Source organism: Bos javanicus, chromosome 9, assembly GCF_032452875.1.
Source record: "Bos javanicus breed banteng chromosome 9, ARS-OSU_banteng_1.0, whole genome shotgun sequence".
In the NCBI taxonomy this organism is placed as follows: Eukaryota; Metazoa; Chordata; class Mammalia; order Artiodactyla; family Bovidae; genus Bos; species Bos javanicus.
In genome coordinates, this window is record NC_083876.1 from 33178351 (window position 1) to 33188141 (window position 9791).

Sequence of the window (9791 nt, forward strand, 5' to 3'; positions counted from 1 at the left end):
ACATGGACAGTTGTGATTGGTCAACGTGGAACTCTGACGCGACCTCTGAGTCCGAGGATGTGGCCCAACCCGGCGCGGGGAGGGAGGGCATGGGCCTGCGAACTAACTGGACCGAAGGCCGAGAGCGCCCCCTGGTCGTGTGGAGGCCGAGGAGTAGTCGCCCGCCTGGCGCGCGTCTTCTTGATTGGAATGGGCGATTCGTGCGGTCTGTCTCTTCTCACAGCCCCGCCAGAAACGGCTGCCAAAGAGTAAAAATGGCCCAAGTGGATTGGAAATTACCAGAAAGAACCTAGGGGTAGAAAGTAGCCCTCAGCAAGTGTTGATGCTGGAGGTCAGGAAGTGCCTGAAGAGGGGGAATTGTGCCCCATAGAGAGGTCTGGCTATTGTACTTCGTTCTTCTTCTAGCCGAGGCTAATTCTTCCAAGAGAGACAATGAGGATATTTAGTAATGTCCCTGAAACTCAATGCTTTCTGCCCACTTATTCCACTCTAGACTATATCCTTACAGGCTGTTCATTGCTTGCTGCTGCTGCTAAGTTGCTTTAGTCGTGTCCGACTCTGTGCGACCCCATAGACGGCAGCCCACCACGCTGCCCCGTCCCTGGGATTCTCCAGGCAAGAACACTGGAGTGGGTTGCCATTTCCTTCTCCAGTGTATGAAAGTGAAAAGTGAAAGTGAAGTCGCTCAGTCATGTCCGACTCTTTGCGATCCCATGGACTGCAGCCTACCAGGCTCCTCCGTCCATGGGATTTTCCAGGCAAGAGTACTGGAGTGGGGTGCCATTGCCTTCTCCGAACAATACATAAAAAGAGGCTCTGTCGCCTGGCAACTCCGGTCATTTTTTATTCATTCATTCATTCAACGATTATTAACTACCAGCACAACTGAGCTCAGTTACCACCTCTATTTGCTGTAAACTGCCCGTGCAGCAGGATCCTCCCGTTCACAGGCAATCTGGACTACAGAGTGGTCCTCTAGGCCAGTTCTGTTCTTCCTTGCAGCTGTCTGTACCATTTTTTACCCGTTTTGCACAAGCTCTTTCCTTCTCCTGAATTCCTGTTTCCCTGTTAGGTCTCGCCTAAATCCCAACCTGTTTCTCAAGTCTCATCCTCCAAGAAGCCTGCCTCCTCAGTGAAACTTCCCTGATTCCCTAGCTTTAAGTTCTCACTCCCTCGTAAATCTCAGGGCTCCTCATAAATTTTATGGTTCTATTAATAGCACTTCTCATTCCTATATGTGGGTCTAGATATAATATTATTACATGTTATGTATTATATAATTGCATATTATATATACATGTAAGTAACCTGGGTCGGGAAGCTCCCCGGAGTAGGCAGTGGCAAGCCACTCCAGTATTTTTGCCTGAAAAATTCCATGAACAGAGAAGCCTGGCAGGCTGCAGTGTATGGGATGGCAAAGAGTTGGAGACAACTGAGTGAATAAGCGCGCGCGCACACACACACACACAGCCTATATATGAAATCAAACAGTTGCATTTTTGTGATAGCTACCTAATCTTTGTTCTTTCAGGTCCTCTTTTCCTACTGGGAAACATCTGTTAACATCTTGGCTTCATGACTTAATATGCAGTCATTGTCATTTTTTCAATTAATCTCATTTTCGTTTCTAAGACTCTCTTCATCCTATTTTAAAACTTGAACTTCCTGTTCATTCAGAATTTTCCTCCCTTTGGCAGCTCAGCCCAAGGAAGTGCGGGCTGGGCAGCAGGCACTTCCTGCTTTGACGTCTCTTGGTCTCCGCGCCTGCTCCTCTGGTAATGGGCAGCGAAGAAGGAGCGGGGAAAGCCTGCAGTCTTCTTCCTCACTGGCCGTGCTGTCGGCTACGTGGCTCCAAGGTGCCCTGCTAAGGAAGCTGTCCGCGCACCAGTGTCCCTTTGAAATTTGGCTACATAGTTCACAGGACACCTGCCCCATTTCTCTGCTGTACTCACCTTTTTGCCCTACCGTCTGCCGCTTCTGCCAGGGTGAGAGCCATCAGTCTCTTCTCCGCATGGCCAACTCAGGTGTGAAAGCCCACGCAGGCTGCAGCTTCTTGGGACTGAAAACTTGAGCAAACGGTCTCCATCTGACAGTGCCCCCGCCATCGCCCCCAGTATGCAGGTCCTGCCGTCTCTCCTGTTGTTTGTGTCCTCCTAGAGCAGCCAGAGGTAGGTTAGCAGGTCTCATGGTTTAAGGCGTGTTCCACCACCTAAGAGGAGGCAGGAAGAGAGGGGGACCCATTTCTCGCCTTTGGCACCTTTTACTGGGCTAAGAATGAAGGTGCTGGTGGTTACTCCCATTTCTGGCTGCATTTCTGGAGGTAGATTCAATGGCCTTTTCAGACACAAGTCTAGGACAACAGAAAAACCGCACTGTATGTCCTATTATATACATATATATATAAATCCAAAGAAATTTATGAGCTTCTTTTCTAAATGATTTCTTGTTTTGAAATTTTCCTCCCAAAAAGGAGTAAATGTGGCACTTTCGGAATGTGAACGGTTCAGAATACAAATTCTGGGCTTCTTACGTATATCTAAACTCAAATTCTACCATGGAGAGAAAAAGGCAGAAAGAGTTCCACAGCCCCAGAAAGATGTTAACTCTCAAGTATTACAGGAACAGTATTTGATTTCTTTGCAGAGTTAAAAAATATATATTTTAAGTTTAGCTTGATCTTCACAACCAAACATATGATCTGTGTAGGTCAGGTAGAAGCATCTCAATTTTACAGAAAAACGGTTAGAGATGAGCAATTCAGGATAATGTGTAAGAGGCTGGGCTCTAAGGAGGGTCCTTTTGGCTTGCTCATCCTCCTACTTCCTTCACTGTATCCTTAACTGTAGTGTGGCTGTGGTGCCATGGAAGTGATGCTATTCCAGTCCTCATTTGATTGTTGTAAGGATCAGAGCAATACTGTCCTTGAAGGATTTAGCATCATGTCTGGTCAATAGTGAGAGCTCAGTAATTTAATCTACTGTGGGAAAAAAAAAATCGAGACAAAGTTTTTATTTCTTTTTTTTTTAGAAAGAACGTTATCATTTACTACATTTTTCATTATTGACAGTTGTCACCTTATGGTAGAGCTCATACAAATAGCCCTTTAGATTATTTTCTAATTAAAAGGTGAAAGCCTCTTTAAGTAAAAAATACCAAGGCGCAGTCCAAGTTCAGCTGCTGGATCTTGAAGCATTAAGAATGACAATATTAAGAAAAAAAAAATGTTGACTCAAAGGGTAAACTTTGATTTTCATTGAGTCACATTCCAAGAATAGAGCTAGATATGGAAATTTTAAGTGAAAATTATTTTAAAATATGTTTTTGTCAAATACGTGAGGACCAAGAATGAGACCCTGAACTTTTAAAAATATTTGTAATGATAATTTGCAAACAAAAGTTTAAAACCTTCAAAAAAATACTTGGAAGCATGCTGAATTTGTCATAAGGTTCTTAAAATTAAACAAGGGAAAGAAAAAGACAAATAGTTATGGGAACAATTTCTTAGCCATTCAAGAGAAAACTTTAATATCACCACATTTGGTAGCATATCTATTATAGAGCAAAAGAGAAAATGATCTATACAGCCACTGGAAAGTTATTCTTCAAGCAGTTATAGATCCAGTACATAGAATTTATATGATCAATCAACTGATAAATTAAAAATTAAACCTGTCCAACTGAAGAGCATTTAGAAGCAGTGCTTCACATTCCGTTAAAGCCTCTTATGGAGAGTGCAGACCAACATGACAGGATGGATTGTGCAAGCTGTATAACATCTCAATTTATGTCAGATAAAAGAATCTGGCAAGGCATTTTTATGTAAGATGATTATGTTGTCTACATTTAATCCCACATCCAACTAAATTAGATATATGTGTTTAGCTTGAGAAAGTGCACTGTAAGTACATATTAAACTGAAAAAAAAAGTAAGGAAGTTACAAGTGACAAAGAAGCAAATATGACTGCAAATGTAGAATAGTGGTGTTTATTTAACTTTTATGTGAACAATTTCAAATATGTTAAAGCGTGATGAACTTCCATATAGCATCACACAGCTTAAACAGTTACTGATTCATGGGCAAACCTATATCCTCATTCACTTCTCCTCAAATAAAAATGTAGTTCAGTTCAGTTCAGTCGCTCAGTTGTGTCCAACTCTTGGCAACCCCATGGACTGCAGCACTCCAGGCCTCCCTGTCTGTCCATCACCAACTCCCGGAGTTTACTCAGGCTCATGTCCATTAAGTCAGTGATGCCATACAACCATCTCATCCTCTGTCATCCCCTTCTCCTCCCACCTTCAATCTTTCCCAGCATCAGGGTCTTTTCCAGTGAGTCAGTTCTTTGCATCAGGTGGCCAAAGTATTGGAGTTTCAGCTTCAGCATCAGTCCTTCCAATGAATATTTGGGACTGATTTCCTTTAGAATGGACTGGTTGGTTCTCCTTGCAGTCCAAGGGACTCTCAAGAGTCTCCTCCAATACCACAGTTCAACTGGAAAAACCATAGCTTTGACTAGACGGACCTTTGTTGGCAAAGTAATGTCTCTGCTTTTTAATATGCTGTCTAGGTTGGTCATAGCCTTTCTTCCAAGGACCAAGTTTCTTTTCATTTCATGGCTGCAGTCACCATCTGCAGTGATTTTGAAGCTCCCGAAAATAAAGTCTGTCACTGTTTCTATTGTTTCCCCATCTATTTGCCATGAAGTGATGGGACCAGATGCCATGATCTTAGTTTTCTGAATGTTGAGTATTAAGCCAACTTTTTCACTCTCCTCTTTCACTTTCATCAAGAGTTAGGTCCCTCATAATATTTTAAAACAAATCCTACACATCATTAATTTTCATCCTACCTCAAATAAGAGCTCTTTTCGAATCTGTCACCATAATAGATTATCATACTTAAAAAGTCAAGAATATTTCCCAAATGTCATTAAATATCAAATCACTGTTCAAATTTTCAACTGTTTATATAATCCTCAAATTTTTAAAATTTTTGTATTTTTGCAGTTTGAATCACGATCCATGTGAGATCCACATTTTGTAACTGATTGGTGGGTCTCTTAGGTCTCTATCAGTCTGTTCATCTCATCTCCTTCCCTGTTTTCCTTTCCAATTTATGTTTGAAGAAACAAGATTGTCCTGTGGAGTTTCCAGCTGTCTGTATTTTGGTGCAGTTTTACATGTTCCTCCATTGTCTGTAGGATATTAACAATTTAGACCAAGGGTCAATAAACCATGACCATGGACCAAGTCTGCCCGATTCCATGTTTATTTATTTCTTTAATTGACTTTAGAGTAATTTTAGGTTCACAGCAAAATAGAGCAGAGAGTACTGAGGGTCCCCTTCTCACTTTAATGTGTTTGAAATAGTCTACGTAAAAGGTAAAACAACAGCAACAACAAACTCCATTCCTTCTGGCATTCCAGATGAATAATATTTCATTATCCTTTAGTTACAAATATTTTATTTCCAACAAGATGTTTTTGAGCATGCCTTTTTCCAGAAACGTATTGCTTAACTTCCAAGCATTGTGAACAAAGAAAAAGCTCCCAAATGCTTGGAAATTAAGCAATGCTTGCATGCATGCCAAATCGCTTCAGTTGTGTCCGATTCTTTGAAACCCTCTGGACTGAAGCTCACCAGGCTCCTCTGCCTATGAGATTCTCTAGGCAAGAATACTAGAGTGGGAGGCAACTTAATTACCACTTTAAGAAACACTTTGTGACACTTTGTGAATGATTTCCATGATCTGACTTGCTTTGACCTAACATGTAGTCAATCTTGATAAATATTCCATGTGCATGTGAGAAGCACGTGAGATGCACAGTTTGACGCGACAGCTCTCCTGTCCTTCCCCAGCTTCCTCTCTATGTCCCCTCACAGGCCATGACCTCACAGTTCTCCGGCGTGGCGACTCCAGTCTCATGATCTGTTTTTAGAGGACCTGGACCAACATAAACCCGCTCACCCCCTCCTGCCTTTCCTGCAAGTGTGTGATGTATTTACTTGCACATATGTTTTATATCCCATAAGACATTATTATATTTTGCATTATTATTAAGACTATTTTTAGAGCAGTTTTGGGTTCCCAGCAAAATTGAGAGGAAGGTACAGAGATTTCCCATCCCTTCCTGCACACACACATGCACAGCCTCCTCCATGACAACAGCCCCACCAGACTGGTCCATTTGTCACCAGTGATGAACATACGTTACCACCCAAAGTCCATAGTTTACATTACAAGTTGCTCTTGGTGTTGTACATTCTGTGGGTTTGGGCAAATGAATAATGACCTGTGCCTATCATTATGGTATCATACAGAGGACTTTCACTGCCCTAAAAATCCTCTGTGATTTACCTGTGTATCCTTCACATCCCCCACCCCCAGCTCCTCACAATCGCTGGTCTTTTTACTAGCTTTATCAGTTCAGTCGCTCAGTCATGTCCAACTCTGTGCAACCCCATGGACTGCAGCACCAGGCTTCCCTGTCCATCGCCAACTCCAAGAGCTTGCTCAAACTCATGTCCATAGAGTCAGTGATGCCATCCAACCATCTCATCCTCTGTCACCCCCTTCTCCTCCTGCTTTCAATCTTTTCCAGCATCAGGGTCCTTTCAAATGAGTCAATTCTTCGCATCAAGTGGTCAAAGCATTGGACTTTCAGCTTCAGCATCAGTCCAGCCAATGAACACCCAGGATGGACTGGTTGGATCTCCTTGCTGTCCAAGGGACTCTCAAGAGTCTTCTCTAACACCACAGTTCAAAAGCATCTGTTCTTCAGCGCTCAGCTTTCTTCATAGTCCAGCTCTCACATCCATACATGACCACAGGAAAAACCATAGCCTTGACTAGACAAACCTTTGTTGGCAAAGTAATGTCTCTGCTTTTCAATATGCTATCTAGGTTGGTCATAGCTTTTCTTTCAAGGAGCAAGCGTCTTTTAATTTCATGGCTGCAGTCACCATCTGCAGTGATTTTGGAGCCCAAAAAGATAAAGTCTGACACTGTTTCCATCGTTTCCCCATCTATTTGCCATAAAGTGATGGGACCGGATGCTGTGATCTTAGTTTTCTGAATGTTGAGTTTTAAACCAACTTTCCTCTTTCACTTTCATCAAGAGGCTCTTTAGTTCTTCACTTTCTGCCATAAGGGTGGTGTCATCTACATATCTGAGGTTATTGATATTTCTCCCAGCAATCTTGATTCCAGCTTGTGCTTCATGCAGCCCAGCATTTCACATGATGTACTCTGCATATATGTTAAATAAGCAGGGTGACAATATACAATGTTGACGTATTCCTTTCCCAATTTCTATATCATGTGGTTAGAGTATCTCTAGCTTTCAAAGTGGCTGTACCATACTGCATTCCCATCATTTAAGATTGAGAGTTGCTGTTGCTCCACATTCTTTTTCTCTTTTTGGAGTATAGTGGATTAATAATGTTGTGTCAGTATCTGAAGTACAGCAATGTGATTCAGTTAGACACATATATATTCTGTTTCATATTCTTCTTTTGGTTTATTGTAGGATGAATATGGTTCCCTGTGCTATTACAGTAGGACCTTGCTGCTTATTTATTTTATATATAGTAGTTTGCATCTGCTAATCCCAAGCTCCTAATTTATTCTTCCTCAACCCTGCTTCCCCTTTAGTGAGCATAAGTTTGTTTTCCGTATCTGTGAGTCCATTTCTGTTTCATAAATTAGTTCATTTGTGTCCTATTTTAGATTCCACATATAAGTGATTATATGGTATTTGTCTTTCTCTTTCTGACTTATTTATTTAGTATGAAAATCTCTTTAAAAAAAAGAAAATATCTAGGTCCATCTGTGTTGCTGCAAATGGCATTATTTTATTCTTTTTATGGCTGGGTAGTATTCTATTGTGTTTATAGGACAATTATTTCTTTCATGGTTGGATCATAGTGTTGTTCACTATCTAAAAAGTCATTGCCATAAACAAGGTTCACTGTTTGGATATTCATATTTGGATATATTTTTAAATATCAAAAAATTGACTTCCAGGGATTTTTACTGGGATTGCACTGAATCTATAGATCAAGTTATTAAGAACATCTTAACAATATTGAGTCTTGCTGTACAAAAATCAGAGATATTACTTTGCCAACAAAGGTTTGTAGAGTCAAAGCTATGGTTTTTCCAATAGTCATGTATGGATGTGAGACTTGGACCATAAGGAGGGCTGAGCACTAAAGAACTGATGCTTTTGAACTGTGGTGTTGGAGAAGACTCTTGAGAGTCTCTTGGACTGCAAGGAGATCCAACTAGTCCATCCTAAAGGAGATCAGTCCTGAATATTCATTGGAAGGACTGATGCTGAAGCTGATACTTTGGCCACCTGGTGCGAAGAGCTGACTCATTGGAAAAGACCCTGATGTTGGGAAAGATTGAAGGCAGCAGGAGAAGGAGATGACAGAGGACAAGATGTCGAATGGCATCACGGACTCAGTGGATGACTTTGAGCAAGCTCAAGGAGATAGTGGAAGACAGGGAAGCCTGGTGCGTTGCAGTCCATGGGGTCACAAAGAGTTGGACATGATTGAGTGACTGAACACCAACAACAATACATGGACATGGAATATATTTCCCCATTTATTTAGTTCCTCTATTTCTTTCATCAGTGTTTTGTAGTTTCTCTCATAGAGATCTCATATGTACTTTGTTAGATTTATGCCTGAGTATTTCATTTTGGGAGTACTAGAGTGGGCAAGAGTTGGGTAAGTCATCCCTCAATATCCACGGGAGTTTGGTTCCAAGACCACCTATAGATACCAAAATCCTCAGATGCTCAATCCCTTATATGGAATGGCATGGTATAACCTAAGCAATTCTCCCTTACACTTTCTCATGTCTAGATTATTTCTACTACCTAATACAAAGTTCAGTTCAGTAGAGTCACTCAGTCATGTCCAACTCTTTGTGACCCCATGAATCGCAGCATGCCAGGCCTCCCTGTCCATCACCAACTTTCGGAGTTTACCCAAACTCATGTCCATTGAGTTGGTGATGCCATCCAGCCATCTCATCCTCTGTTGTCCCCTTCTCCTCCTGCCCCCAATCCCTCCCAGCCTCGAAGTCTTTTCCAATGAGTCAACTTTTCACATGAGGTGGCCAAAGTATTGGAGTTTCGGCTTCAGCATCAGTCCTCCCAAAGAACAGCCAGGCTTCAGTCCTTCAGAAGGCTTCAGTCCTTCCAAAGAACAGCCAGGACTGATCTCCTTTAGGATGGACTGGTTGGATCTCCTTGCAGTCCATGGGACTCTCAAGAGTCTTCTCCAACACCACAGTTCAAAAGCATTAATTCTTTGGTGCTCAGCTTTCTTCACAGTCCAACTCTCACATCCATACATGACCACTGGAAAAACCATAGCCTTGACTAGATGGACCTTTGTTGGCAAAGTAATGTCTCTGCTTTTGAGTATGCTATCTAGCTTGGTCATAACTTTCCTTCCAAGGGGTAAGCGTCTTTTAATTTCATGGCTGCAATCACCATCTGCAGTGATTTTGGAGCCCAGAAAAATAAAGTCTGACACTGTTTCCACTGTTTCCCCATCTATTTCCCATGAAGTGATGGGACCAGATGCCATGATCTTTGTTTTCTGAATGTTGAGCTTTAAGCCAACTTTTTCACTCTCCTCTTTCACTTTCATCAAGAGGCTTTTTAAGTCCTCTTCACTTTCTGCCATAACGGTGGTGTCATCTGCATATCTAAGGTTATTGATATTTCTCCTGGCAATCTTGAATCCAGCTTGTGCTTCTTCCAGTCC